Source organism: Gopherus flavomarginatus, chromosome 6, assembly GCF_025201925.1.
Source record: "Gopherus flavomarginatus isolate rGopFla2 chromosome 6, rGopFla2.mat.asm, whole genome shotgun sequence".
NCBI classification, from domain to species: domain Eukaryota; kingdom Metazoa; phylum Chordata; order Testudines; family Testudinidae; genus Gopherus; species Gopherus flavomarginatus.
The window spans coordinates 98,087,190-98,103,111 of NC_066622.1; the positions used below are offsets into that span (position 1 = coordinate 98,087,190).

Genomic DNA, 15,922 nt, shown 5'->3' on the forward strand with positions numbered 1-15,922 from the left:
CATTTCCTGCTTAGCATTTAGAGAAGAATGCATTACTCCAGCCTAATGAAGAGAACTTTCAGCATGAAATTTGCACGATGTGGGTAGTGGAACAGTAATTGGTTCGAAAACCAAAGCATCCAGAAAAAGAGTATGAAACTAATTTGAAATCTTGTTAGCTGGATAATAGCTTTACCTTACTATTGTCACATGTTAAAATTCTTCATACCTAATAAGCAGCATTATAGGTACAGCAGAATGCTAAAATGCATGTATTACTTCAAAAAAATATGCATTCATGATATAGGCCTGCAAATTACAGACTTTCATACCCCCCTGTTTTACAGTGCGATATCATCAAAATTAACATGACAATATATCATTATAGGAAAGGATTGGCTATCACCCTTATGCCAAAAGCGTAAATGTTCAAAAGGAATTTTATAATACAGCATAATTCGGCAAAGTGTCTTCCAAAAACATTAGCATTTACTCAACAGAACACACAGAAGAGAAATATGTAGAAGGTCAAACATATTCCAGTGCGCTAGTAAATAAAGTAAGTAGCGTAAACTAATAAGTCAGACTGTTCACTGTTTGTGCCTCTTATTGGTAGCCAAGTATTAAAACTAATAACACACATTTAAGTCATAGACATTTCAAGGGGATTGAGAACTGGGACTTCTGAGTTCTATGCCCAGCTTCACTTGTGATTTTGCTCTACAGCAGTGGTGTCCGCCTCCTCAGCCTGAGAGCTGAATGCACTATTATTACAAAAAATGTAAAAGAGCCAGAATAAATGTTAGCTTTTCACTTATAAGCACAATACAAAATTTTACTTAACTTTTATTGTCCTCCTAATGTGACTCTTGGGGTTACTTATCTCCACAACAGATTGTTTACTTTTAGTTGACTCTGAGAGGTTGCCAAGTGTACCAGGCTGGCTAAATTCATATCCTTGAATTGCTCCCCTGCAGCAATGGAGCTGATTCAAATTCTTCAGTTTAAACATCATAATAGGGCACAGCTTTCTACCTAAAGTACTTATATGGTCCCCAGATAGTATGAGTCTTGGAATCTTTCATGTATTTATCATCACAAAACCCCTCAACTATACAAGGAAGCCTGTAGCAGGACAGGAAATTGAACTTATGACTCCCAAGTCACAAGCTAGCATCCTAATCACTATCCTTCCTATTGAGGCTACGGGAGAATATTTTCAGTTCATAATCAAATACCAATTTTCTTTTCAATATAGTCACCCTTGAGAGCAACGATCCCTGGTGATCCCTGAGCTAAATGTTGGACATCACCACTGGAAAGCAAGTTAACTCAGGCAAGTCACATCATCTCTCTCTGTACTTCAATTTACCCATCTTTTAAAAGAGGAATAGAATTACATACCAACCAGGAGTTTAAATAACTTATATGTGAAAAACACTTTGAGATCCTTGTAATGCTCGTGGATATATTAATTATATATTAAAAGTAATCGTTATTATTATTGTTATTATTATTATATATTTTATTTGAAGACTTCCAAAGGTGACACACTTTTATACTTTTAGGTGTATTCTTATCCATCCAAACACTCTCTCACGCACATATGTGTACCAGACCACACAGCAGAATAGGAAGGGGGAGGAACCATATCAATTCGTTTTAATTATGTGAAAGAGAATTGTGACAGCATAAAGAATCTGAGCATGCTGGGCTGTGACTAATACCATACACTGAACTGACCAAATTCTGCCCGAGATTATACTCCATGAAACCCTTTCAAGGAAGTCAAGGTAAATCTTCAGTAAGGTTCTGATCTTGAGGCCCCTTGGGACAGCTCAAATGGTTAAAGTTAGGCATATGTTTAAACACTTTGTTAAAGCGGAGCCTTAAATTGCAAATATGTTTGCAAACTTTTTTTCTGCAATGTTTTATGCAACCCTATTAAATACCAAGGTATGTGTACATATTTGTTGCATGTGACTATATGTATTAAAACTCCAGAAACCTTTGCAGGGCTTTCTCCACCCACTGCTGTTGCTGGGATACAGTTTGTAACAATGGGGTAAATCAAGCCCAAACACTGTATCCAGGCATTAAAGTTAACAAACATATACAGAAATAGATGTTCACAAAGACTGAGACACAGTCAGATAGTACAGATTTGTTTATTTACACATGGGCACTGTCCTCTGCCCCTCTGACAGAGGGGAATACAGAAAAAAAAACATTCTGGAGTTTTGAATCCGTGTTCAGATAAGGATGTGAGATGTTTATGAAATTAATTGTCTGGTCCATACTGATGGTTCTTGTAACCACTCTTATCCATATTATTTGTATTGCAGTAGAACCTAGAACCCCCAGTCATTGACCAGAATTCCATTGTGCTAGTGTGTTGATGGGACAGGGGGAACTTTTCTCTGTATGGTCCACTAGGAAGAAAAACAATTCAGTCAAACTTTTAGCTTGGGGTGGGGTTTGGGGGTGGGAGGTGTGGGTGGAGTGTGTTAGGAAAATGTTGTGCTGCAAGATCCCGACCTTGCCACTACACCATCCACTCTACCATTATAATGATTGGGATTTTCCGTAGTCTGCAAGGAGTGTGGAATATTGTTTTTTTCTGTGTTTGACACTGGATTGCCCCTCCTTTCCTTAGTGACTGCACTGTCATTGTGTTCCTTGGAGCTGATAACCTGCAGCCTCAGCACAAATCAGGTTATACTGCATCCAGTTTATAGGCTGCTTCATTTACATTGATTAATAATGACATATTTAAAATGATATTGATAACATAAATTAATTTCTGAATTGCACATTAGTAAGTAATTAATTTCTTTGCTCTGTGAAACTAAGATATCACTGAGGAATGCATGTTATCTAAATATATAAAGAGAAGAAATGTTGAACTGAAGACTCCATTAAATGTAAAAACTGATTTTTCCATTTACCCTCTTGTGAATTTTTTTTCCCCAGTGCATTTATTTTTCAAGGGTATGGAGAGAGTAACCTCTCCAGTGGTACTTCCAGTGGTAATCAAAAGATCATACATGCTCCTTTCAACCAAATAATGTCATTATCAAGGCTGTTAAAACTGGTGTTGCCTTGGAAACATAAAATACTGACGCTCCAGGTTGGACTTTTGAGTTCTCTTGCACATTCCTCTGCAGGCACAGTAATGAAAGAGTGGATATGGCACTGACAGACCTGTGATGATAGGAAGAGCTGGAAGGACCACCTCAAGTTACACAGATGCTCCTTCAGCCACCTGGATTCCTAAATCACTTAAACATTATCTCCTCTTCCTCCCACCACCATACAGCATTGTTACCTGTTTGGAGCAAGAAATAAAGAATAACTTAGTCAATTGAAGCGTAGATAAGTGCTGTATAGGATGCAGTTATCTGAGTTGAAATTTAGCCAAGGTACTCAGGCTAAAAACCCTATTCTTATGATCACGAATGGCCTTGGTTTCACATCCCATCCAAAAGGTAGCACCTCCAGCAGCATGGTCTCTCTTGCCACCATACTCTACTGCCTCAGAGTGAAGAATGCCACCCAAGACACCAACTTCATTTCCAGTGGCATCTGGACTCTCCCTTCCTGACCAGATCCATGGCCCAATCCTGACTAGCCAGGAGGTGAAACAGGATCACAGCTTCCAGATGTCTGATATATCATTTGTGAACATCATCCTGTTCAGAACAAAAGATCCTTTATACAGGCAAATTCATTACTGGCATAAGAAATCACAGCCCTTATAGAATTCAATGGGAGATGTGCCTGCTAAACAAAGGGCTGAATTTTGTCCTTTTGTATTGGAAGATAAAATTTAAAAAGAGAAAATATTTTGGTGGTGCTTTAAGACATTAATAAGGTCTCCCAGCAAAAGCCCCTTTTCTTATTGCTGTTTCATCTCCTCAGTTTGGGCAAGACCGCAAATGCTTACCTTTATCCCGAAGTCATTTTCATCTTGCCTGAACTTTGCTCAAAGGAAAAGAGTTGCAGGCTAAGTGTAGGTTTATTTTCTCCAAAGTCAGATTGGCAGAAACCCTGGTTTGTTTGGTTTTTGTTGTTGTTGTTGTTTTGCTTTCCTCTGCTGTATGGGGCATGGGTCACTTGCATGTTTAGACTAGAGTAAATGGTGGATTCTTTGTAACTTTGAGTCTTTAAACCATGATTTGAGGACTTCAGTAACTCAGCTAGAGGTTGTGGGTCTATTACAGGAGTGGGTGGGTGAGATTCTGTGGCCTGCAATGTGCAGGAGCTGAGCATGATGATCCCTTCTGACCTTAAAGTCTATGAGTCTGAGTCCATTCAGCCAGCACTTTCTGGTTGGGAGGTTAATGCAATTGAGAGCTGAGGTATAACAACCTTATTTTATTACAGAGCATGTTAGGACTGAAAGGTATCTAAAGAACCAAGTCATATGTGTGTGGTGTGCATATGCTGCACCTATATTTACAGTTATATCATGTATATGGCTGATATTTTGGCTGACATACTGCATACTTTAAACCACAGTCAGATATTTATCTAAAAACAAACATGTTGTTATAGAAATGCACCTACTCTGAAATGATCAGACAAGAAAGGGCTTTTGAAAGAAACAAAGCGTTCCATCCTGTCAGAAACTTTTCCTTGGCAACTACGCTGAGACCATCCACAAAGGTGTCCAATCAGTGCCCTTCATGTCAGCAGTTTTCAGATGGTGAAGATGTCTGTTCACTAACAAACTGATTTAGAAGTGAAACATTGTGTCCCACTAGCCAGTTTCCTTTGACATCTAACTTCCAAGTGCAAGTTACTATTTGAGAAATTTGGATGCACACTAGAGATTAGTCAAAATATCTGGAGCAAACAACCCTGCTCTTCATTGACGAGAGTGGTTCAGAATTCAAACTCAAATTTGGATTGAAACTTTGCAGCTGGTCTATATTTCTATAATTGGCAAGAAACAAAAACAAGACCCACACCACCACCACAACTAACATTGATATGTTCAAAATCTGGATCCAGAGCTGATTTTTATAGCTTCTTCCTATCATTAATTTATACATCATATTCAAATAGCAATGTGATTTTATATCAGTAGTAATTTGACTGATTGGAAATAGTATAACTTTAAATGCTTTCTGGTGATCAAGGGGAAATTTTTGAAATTGGATATAACACAGAGAGTATATCATAAAAATACATTACATTTGTAAAATAAATGAATGGATCTGGTTGAATTATTTATCGTGAGTAATTTATCCAGTAAAGTTTGCTTTTTTCAGTTCATAAATAAACAATGAACAGGTTGCCACATTTACTATTGGTCAATGAATAGTTGGGTGAACAGATTTTAGGTTTTAGTTTGTTTGCAGTCTGGCCACTATTCATGTATTCATAGAGCATCACATGGAAAAATCTTGTGAGGGCTTGCTAGAAAGATAGTGTCACTGATCAAGATACTGTATGAAGGTTCAAAATACTGACTAAGGACAGAAAGCCTCGTGTGCTGTGGGGTTGGATCTTATCACCTATTTTTTCTGTATTGTGATAATTATGGGATGTGAAGAGCAACATCAAAGGAAGATACAGGAATTACATAGAGTAAAAGGAATTTTCAGGTGATATTGTTCCGTTGGACACAGATTATACCATGAAAAAAGAAAAGGATCAATATCAAACATGAGGTCACCAAAGTAGGATTAAAAATCAGCCAAAAGAAAATGAAAGCCACGATTGTTGAAAGAGGAGTCCACAGTGATGTGGTATATCTGATTGACAGTGAAGAATACAGCATGATTAGCGAGTTTGTCTTGGAAGCACAATTAATGTTGATGCTCAATCCAGCTAAGGAGGTGAACACAAGCATTGGGAAGGCAAGTGGTGCTTTTTTGTTACTGGCAAATATTTGAAAAAACAAGGAGATTCACACAAGAACCAAGACAAAGTTACAGTGTTATTGTGATACCCACATTTTTGTTATATGCTTAGGAAAATCAGCATATGCTAGATATCCCGAACAGGAAACTTAACGTATTCCATCGGAGATGCTTGTGGAGAATACTTGGTGTGTGTTGGTGAGATAAGTTAACTAATGCTGGTGTATTACAAAGGACTAACCAAAATATTGTAGATATAATAATCTGGGAAGGAAGGTGGAAGTGGTTTGGAGATGTGGTATGATGTCAAAAAACAAATTCCTAGACAAGTCCTCAGTGGAAGATAGAAACAATGGGGAAAAACAGATTACATATAAAAAAACCATTGAGAAAAATGTAACTGTCATGGAAACAGACCACAAAGAAGCAAGAACTGTGGCATTAGAGAGAGGTGGAAGCACAGAGTTGTCTCGCGTCACAAGGCACAGAAACACCTAATCTAATCAAATCTGCATGATCACTGTTAATCGTTCACTTACTCAGAATGTATGATTGGTCACCTAACTCACTTGTTTCTATTTCCTTATTCGATGACTTAAGTGTTTAAAAACAGAAGTCTGTTAATATCCATAAACTGTGACTAAATTGTAATGTTTGAATCTACTGTGCAAATATTTCAAAGCACATTTCACAATGGTGGTGAGAACCACAAAAAGTCTCAGGAAAAAAGGCTGTTTGAATATATTTGAATAGAATGGATCTCAAACAGCCTCAAAGTAAATTGTCAGTTTGCATTCAAAAGAATCATAGAATCATAGGACTGGAAGGGACCTTGAGATGTCATCTAGTCCAGTCCCCTGCATTCATGGTAGAACTAAGTATTATCTAGACCATCCTTGACAGGTATTTGTCTAACCTGCTCTTAAAAATCTCTAATGATGGAGATTTCACACCCTCCCTAGGCAATTTATTCCAGTGTTTAACCACCCTGACAGTTAGGAAGTTTTTCCTAATGTCCAACCTAAACCGCCCTTGCTGCAATTTAAGTCCTCTGCTTCTTGTGCTGTCCTCAGAGGTTAAGAAGAACAATTCTTCTCCCTCCTCCTTGTAACAAACTTTTATGTACTTGAAAACTGTTATCATGTTCCCTTTCAGTGTTCTCTTTTCTCGACTAAACAAACCCAATTTTTTCAATCTTCCGTCATAGGTCATGTTTTCTAGACCTTAATAATCATTTTTGTTGCTTTTCTCTGGACTTTCTCCAATTTGTCCACATCTTTCCTGAAATGTGATGCCCAGAATTGGACACAATACTCCAACTGAGGCCTAATCAGTGCAGAGTATAGCAGAATAATTACTTCTCGTGTCTTGCTTACAACACTCCTGGCTAATACATCCCAGAATGATGTTTACTTCTTTTGCCTATATGCACAGACTTTTTGCTGCATTCCCCTTGCTACTGAAGAGAACTATCATCTTCGGCAATGTAAAATTTTGTGTAACCTTAAAATGTAAGATACTGACTTATCCTTAGAGTTCAACAGTTTATGGAATAGATGGTTTTCAGGGTCTAGAAGTCGCTATGGAGATGTACACAAGAGGAGACTTTTCTGGCTTGAGAGGCTGGTAAAAAAGGTTGAGGCACATGAGGCATCAATCCCAATCTGTACTGCCTCCTCCAGCTAGGAAACCTACTGTTACCCAAGTTTGCTTTCATTGTGACCCATTTTCCCTGTGCTGCTAGTTCACAACACCTTCCTCAGACCAAGATCCATAGAAGGGAAGCAGGGAAGATAATGGAGCAGGTCATTAAAGAAATCATCTGCAAACACTTGGAAGGTGGTAAGGTGATAGGGAATAGCCAGCATGGATTTGTAAAGAACAAATCGTGTCAAACTAATCTGATAGCATTCTTTGATAGGATAACGAGCCTTGTGGATAAGGGAGAAGCGGTGGATGTGATATACCTAGACTTTAGTAAGGCATTTGATATGGTCTCGCATGATATTCTTATAGATAAATTAGGAAAGTACAATTTAGATGGGGCTACTATAAGGTGGGTGCATAACTGACTGGATAACCGTACTCAGAGAGTAGTTATAAATGGCTCCCAATCCTGCTGGAAAGGATAACAAGTAGGGTTCCGCAGCGGTCTGTTTTGGGACCGGCTCTGTTCAATATCTTCATCAACGATTTAGATGTTGGCATAGAAAGTACGCTTATTAAGTTTGCAAACGATACCAAACTGGGAGGGATTGCAACTGCTTTGGAGGACAGGGTCAAAATTCAAAATGATCTGGACAAATTGGAGAAATGGTCTGAGGTAAACAGGATGAAGTCCAATAAAGATAAATGCAAAATGCTCCACTTAGGAAGGAACAATCAGTTTCACACATACAGAATGGGAAGAGACTGTCTGGGAAGGAGTATGGCAGAAAGAGATCTAGGGGTCATAGTAGACCACAAGCTTAATATGAGTCAACAGTGAGATACTGTTGCAAAAAAAGCAAACGTGATTCTGGGATGCATTAACAGGTTTGTTGTAAACAAGACATGAGAAGTCATTCTTCCGCTTTACTCTGCGCTGGTTAGGCCTCAACTGGAGTATTGTGTCCAGTTCTGGGCACCGCATTTCAAGAAGGATGTGGAGAAATTGGAGAGGGTCCAGAGAAGAGCAACAAGAATGATTAAAGGTCTTGAGAACATGACCTATGAAGGAAGGCTGAAACAATTGGGTTTGTTTAGTTTGGAAAAGAGAAGACTGAGAGGGGACATGATAGCAGTTTTCAGGTATCTAAAAGGGTGTCATCAGGAGGAGGGAGAAAACTTGTTCACCTTAGCCTCCAATGATAGAACAAGAAGCAATGGGTTTAAACTGCAGCAAGGGAGATTTAGGTTCGACATTAGGAAAAAGTTCCTAACTGTCAGGGTAGTTAAACACTGGAATAGATTGCCTAGGGAAGTTGTGGAATCTCCATCTCTGGAGGTATTTAAGAGTAGGTTAGATAAATGTCTATTAGGGATGGTCTAGACAGTATTTGGTCCTGCCATGAGGGCAGGGGACTGGACTCGATGATCTCTCGAGGTCCCTTCCAGTCCTAGAGTCTATGAGTCTATGAGTTCAATGTGAGAATTTAGGCCAAGAAGAGTAAAGAATCAGCATAGAGTCAACATTGCAGGGCAGCAGAGAGATGAACTAGTGGCAGATGAAAGATAGCCAAGGAACACGCAGTAGGACAGAACTTTCAGATCCTCAGTGGGGGGCTAAGGGAAGGCTAGGAAAGTTGGAGGAGCCTCATTTGATAGGGCAATGAGAGGACTGAAGATCAGAGGACAGAGACATCTGCCCACTGTGGGGGAAGGAGAGGAAAACCAGGACTAAAAAGTTTACTCAATTCCAGTTTCTCAGCAAAGAGTCCTAGGGCTAGTTTATTCCTAATTAGTCCTTATGAAAAAAGTCTTGTAGAATTTAGTAGAAAGTTCCAAGAGAACTTCTATCCAAGAATTTTATAGGATGGCTCAAAGACCCACAGAAAGAGTACTGCTGTCCATTAACTTGTACAGCTTTTCAGAGACGCTCTATAGAATACTGTTGGTTTTATCCCTGTTAAATTCAAATTCAATAGCTTCCCTAAGGGAGTGCTGTATGTGTCAAAGACTTGATTCAGTTACATAAAGGGATAAGGGAATTACATTATATAGAACTAGTATACAGGGAGATGGGAGAAGTAGTTTTGTGTGGCTCCAGATTTATTTAAGAATGGCCTGAATTTGTAGATAAGGCTGATTAGAAAGTTGGATGAACATAGCAGAGGTGTATGATGTCAAGCCTGTGGAACGTTTGGAGGCATTTTATAAAATTCTGTGATTAACTGGGATAACATGGAGAGGAGGGGATGATTTCAAAATGAGTGTTAAGCCTCATGCTTAGATATTTGTCATGGTTTTCTCAAAACCGTTTCCCATGCACTTTTCTTGCTATTCTTATCTGTGTGTGTGTGTGCGAGTATGTGTGTTTGAGACAGCGCATGTAATTATATGCACTGGAGTTTATGCAAAGGGATTATTTGCAATCAGTGTATACTGCAATTAGCAATCAGTATTGCTAAAGGCTTTAGTGTTTCTTTTTGTTAATACAGAATACTTTGCACATACTTTATTTCTAACATATTGGTATGCCTGGGCCTTATTTATTTATTTCATCTTTGTAAAATGTGCCTAATACAGTGTTCTGGGCAAATGCACAAACAACAATGCAAAGCAGTGTCTCCACAAAATTCTCTGTTCTTTCTCCCCCAACCCAGTAGCTCACCCTTCCTCACCAAAAAAGCCTGGTAGAACAAAGGGTCCTAGCTGAATGACCTGATTATCAATAGACTTGGGCTGTGCTGAAACAAGGTGGGGAAAAGAATTCCACAGCTGAGGACCCTCACCTTGCCTCCAGCTCCCTCATGATTAAACTGGGGGAAGGAGGTTGATAGTCTCAGCTGCTTTGGTATCACACAAGGAGAAAGATGGTTTCTAAGGGCCAGATTTTGAAAAGTATTTAGGCACTTAAAAATGCAGATGGGTGCCTAGTCGGGTTTTCAAAAGTGCCTAGGTGCTGAACTCCCTTTGATTTCACAATCTCCCACAGTAATGGAGGGCCATATAAAGACCATTTCAACCTGCCTACATCTTTACATCAGAACCACACAAGATTCTTGGCACTCACAAGATCTCTCAAGCAAATATGTCCACCCTCTAGTTCCTTCAGCAACAGAATTAGATATTACTACAGAAGATGGTGTTAGATGGTATCTGCATTGCACAATCTTAAATTAGCATTTAAAAAGATAATTATCTTTTAATTTGTTGTACATGGGTTACTTAGACCATGAGGTACCTGCTGTGTTCCTATTGTCCAGATGTGCCTAAGAGCAGGCAAAGTATAATACACTGTTGCAACTAATGTTCTGGCTTGCACCTCTGGCTAAATCTAAAGATTTTTCTGAGAACTTTTACATGCTGGCTGCTAAGCAGTTTAAACTGCTGTTTAGAATGCTTTCTCTTTGGAGTTTCTTATTTATGTTTAATAAAAATAAACTATTTTGTTAAGGATATCCCAAGTGGGTGCCTTGTGAGTCTTCAATGCACAACCAAATGAACTTGCAACACGAGACACGGCTACTGCCTTAACAAAAAGGACGCTTACTACATGCAGCACTTCTATACATCCCCACTTCAGAGACTGGCACCAAAGACACAGGCACAGTTTCTCTCACAGCCAACACCTGTGACAGCTAAACATGAATCAGTGGAGAGGATGGATACTGATGGAGCCAATGGCAAGAGGAGGGTACTTGGCACATTCCAACACTGCTGCCAGTGATAAGAATGAGCAGCAGCAGGTGCTACAAGGATTTGCCATGCCAGAACAGGTCATTTTCTATCTACCCATCTGGCATCCTGTCTCCAAGAAAGGCCAACATCTCATACTTTAAAACTTGTCCATCTAACCATGATGCTAGACCACTGTGGGGGAAACGTCGTCCTAATCCCATCTGGTGATCAGTTGATATCTAGAAGCATGAGGATTGATAGCCCCTCATTTTATCCAAGTCAGGGTAATGCAGAAGTTATTCATATCCGTATAAATGTCTCATTCATTTTTGAAGCTTACTTAGCTGTTTTCAGCACGGTCATGGAGATTATGGACACAGATTCCTTTGTACATTATTACAAATCCTTTTTACAGCTTCTTTGGATTCATCCCTGGCATGAGTGTGAGACGCTCCATTTGTTTTGGCAAGAACATTTTTGAAATTTATATATATAATTATATAGGTAACCTTTCTGACAGATATTTTAAATTATCAAAGCTAATACAACCTACACATTAAAAATGATTAATAGTACGCTAAATGACTGTGCTTCCGTGTCTCCTTGCTTGTTAAGCATGTCGTCTGGTATGTCCTTGGCTGTTCTCACATCCCTAAGTCACAAGCATTCAGTCAACTATCGGAAATGAATTTGAGGTGGTCTCAGACGAACTCCACGTGTGTAAGTACATGTTCCTGTGACAAAAGCCTCGATACCAGTCGGTGCTATTTGTTGGTAGTCTCAACAGAAAGGTCAAGACTTGAGTGGATCTGGAGATGAAAGTAACTTTCAACCATGAAAGAGCAAAATTGTGGCAAGGATTGCTAGGGTGTGAGAACTTGTACAGAATTGAATAGCAAGGATGAGGCAAGTTTGTACTGCTGCTGCTTGTGTTGTACTGATTTTGTAGATAAATGTAAGACACCCTTCAGACTCTGTCTATTTGGCATCTTTTCCCAATACTGAACTCTCACATAACAGGCCCAATCTTCAGCAATGACTTCAGTGGAGCTACGACAATTTAAATTACCTGAGGATCTGCCCCAATATTTGTTTTAATGCCACAGTGAATAGGGACACTCAAGCACAGCTGGATACATGCATTACATTTGTTGGTTTTTTTCTTGTCACTCAGGTCAGAAATTAGTGAATGCTAGTAAATTATCTGAGTCACACTGCAAAGTTTGAGTATTCACTTCAGAGGAAACTTTTTCTTTCCCCAATAATCTTTCCTTCTTCCTCAGTTTCTGTCTCTTTCTTTTCTTTTTCCCTGGCCAGTAGGAATTGAAATAAGCCCCATACCTAATTACCAGCCTCAGCAGCAGCTCAGAGGATGATGAAGAGATGAAGGTGGAATCTAAAGTGACAGGAGACAGATGAGACCAAGCTTCAATGGAATTTAGGTTAAGAGAGGTGACCGTTTTTTCCGCCATGCAGTCTGTCTCCACAGAATTGTCTTGGAATCCCTACGGGAGTCTAATGGAGCTCTTTACCTCACTCACTGAACAGGAACTAGCGTCACCTGCTGTCAAGGCACCCACTCCCCATATTATTGTGAGGAATAACATCTGTCAGGAAATACATCAAGCCCTTTGGGATAATTCCAGTCACATGGAAGCTCCGCTTTTCTCCAGAGAATGACAGTGAGCATTTAGAAGCAAAAACCTCTTGTGGGTAGTATTGCTGAGAAATTCAGCTGTACTATCTACATGATAGTTTGCACAGTGTTATCCATTATGCCCTGCATTGAGTCTAAGCCTTACAAAGTTTGCATCTTTCCCAAAGACAGTAAAATCATTCATAGTCAAGCCTGAATTGACCTTCAGTCATAAACTACTGTATGCTAACAGCCCAGGAGAGACATAGGTAGCCTCTTCATTATTCTGTTGACAAAGTTACTGCATATTAACTGTGTACAGATTAGATGCAGAAAATGTTACCAAACCTCTTTGGAAAAACTGAAAAAATCAACAACTAAACTATGTTATTTTGATCAGAAGAAAATGCAGGGTAAGAAAGCTGAGTGGAAGTAAAAGGGATGAAACAGGGAAAGCTGACTAGAAGGAGCTATATCTCTTAAGAAAAAGGAACTGGATTTCCATGCCCATTTGGAGTGGACGCTGGGTGCAGCAAAACCTGAACCAGATTTCTCTCTTCACCCAGAATGGATTCTCAGCATATTTCCCAGGAGAAGGGAAAGCCTGAACTAGCTTTCTGTTGCTCCCTGGAATGGACTTTACAAACACATCAGGTGCTCTAACAATTTTGCTGGTACAGAGTGTAACTACCATAGTTATTTCTACCTTCCAACTCAAAGTGTGGGTTACAGGGTAATTATAACTTTTGAATCTATGAAGAATAATTACTATGTACAGTAAACTCTGAGGAATACGTAATGACAGAGTATGGGCAACCTCAAGTTGTCTAAATTACGTTTAGATAAGCATCGCAAAGATTCTTGTTTACCTAAACCTCTTTGGTCTAAACATTGGTCTTCATCAATGAAAAGTGGCTTTCTCCCATGTTGGTAGTGCTTCCAGATCCCCAAATCTTTCTTGTGGTATTTTTATGCTTCTACATCCAGTCCTGGCTCAGCCCAGAAAGTACACAAAAATGAATACGAGCCTGTTTCAAAGTCTACTGCAGTCAATGGGAGTTTTTCGGAGCAGATTCACTGATCCTTAATATAACCAAATATGCAGATTACCAAGTAAAGACATAACATTTGCAATCACTAAAATAAACTGTATTATTCCAGGAATGTTTGGATCAGGAGCTAGATTGAAGGCCTGATTCTCCTGTCACTTATACTAAGTTTACATTGGTATATCTTGATTGACTTCAGCGGAGTTGCTTCTGATTTATACCAGTTTTAGTCAGAGGAGAATCAGGTCCTAGAGTCAGTGGGAGCAATCTGGAGCTAAATCAAAGCCCACTTGGGTCCATTACCAGAGTGAGTGATCCAGATCATAGGGAACCCAGACATTAGTGGTTCATATCAGTATGTTGAAACTGGGATATATTGAAATTAGATATTTTTGAATTTCCCAACCAGCCAGTCAGATATTATATTTTTCCTGGATCCAAGCCTTTCCATTAGGATCCAGCCCTCCGGTCATCTGAAATAAATGATACACATTTTTTAGTCCCCCCAGTTTTTGGAATGCCTGCTGGAAACTGGATGGTGTCACTGAATTCATCTTCACTTGAAACATTGGCCTTAATTCATGGATATTCCACCCATTGGTTACTCTGTAAGGTTTTTTGACAGTCTCAATGAAGTCACTCTAGTCTACATTCTGGGTCCCATCTTTGTCCTGAAGCAAATCACAGCCTCAGGACCAGTCCCATTTAATGGCTACACTGACTGCAGATTTACCCTTTCATGCAGGAGGTGGTGACAACCTTACAAGTAGAGCTGGCAGCCTAAGCACAGCCAGAGAGGCAAGGAGGGTGTGGGAAACACTAGGATTCCCATGTGCCTGGCAATCAGTTGTTCCATAAAGCTATTAAAAGGATTGGAGGACATCATGACCCCATAAAGTTAGGCAATTTCCTTGATCTTCTAATGCCATGGGAAATCATTTACTGGGCAACCTTTTTGATAAAATCTCTTTAAAATACACATAAGTATATGAATCATCAAAGTCTGTCCCACAGGAAATCTGCAAACATGGACGTAAGTACACACTGAATGTATGCACTGCAAGAGTGGTCTAATTTCTAACCACGTGCCAGCCTTCATGTTTGTGTCCTTCCAAAGTGGAACTGGGAGGTTCTGGTCATAGATAGGAACATCACAGATGCCTCTGGTGTTTTTTGCTCTGTTACCTACAGGGAGTAGGTGGACCCCTGGATTCAGAACCTGGCTGATGAGAGGAGGAGGAAAGGATTTTTGTAAATGTAAGGGCTAGATTATGCACCCATGCAGAGCTAGGCACAGGTGGGGAATGGCATAATCAGTTGCCACCTTTCTGGCATGCCATCTCTTCCTCCTTGTGCTCTTGCACAGAAGTCTGGCAAAATCACGGTCCTGGTGCAGAAGAGCTAGCAGAATCTAGTGCAGACTGTGCTGCTAGATTCCTCAGAGGGCTAGGGAAGGACTATGGCTGAACCCCTACTTTGCACCCAGCCACCACAGCACAGCCTGTAAATCAGTAGAGGTCAATAAGGCCCATGCTCTTCCAGTGTTCTCAGAGGCACTGGTCCAGATCCTCACATGGTGAAAATCAGCATAGCACCATTAAATCCAATGGCACTGCACTACTGTACCCCAGCCAAGGAACTGTCTACCTGCCTTAGGCGTAATGCCGACAAGACCAGTCACCAGTGAACAATCTTCCCTCCTACAACTCAGGCAGTGGCTTCGAGCCAAAGACTTGCCCTAAATATATTTTAAAGGCTGCCCATAAAGTCTGTCGTTGATTGATCTTTAAACCATTTTTTTAAAGCATATATCTTCACAAAAACTTTGCAATTCATCCTTACCTGAAATGAAACAGGCTTTTATTTGCTTCTGGTTCCCACTCATAATTTTGGCCAAAAATATACCTGCAATAAAAAATCCATAAGTATGTGTGATACAGTGGACAGCCCTTCATTGTGCCCTTCTGCACAGGGGAACGTGACGGTATCAATGATAAGTGTCTAAAAGTGGGTCGAAATTGATGCTCATTGAAGAGAGGGATGGGAAGCAGTGGTTAGCACCAAAC

General features: G+C 39.8%; 1 long non-coding RNA gene across 1 annotated transcript in view; it reads right to left on the minus strand.

The window, feature by feature from the left end:
- LOC127054095 (uncharacterized) overlaps positions 1–15,922 on the minus strand; it is a 20,509-nt gene continuing 4,587 nt past the window's right edge. Inside the window, exons 2-3 of the long non-coding RNA XR_007775171.1 lie at positions 15,699–15,761; positions 1–3,307 (exon numbers count right to left, since the gene is read on the minus strand). This is a non-coding gene — a long non-coding RNA (uncharacterized LOC127054095). The remainder of the gene's footprint in view (positions 3,308–15,698; positions 15,762–15,922) is intronic.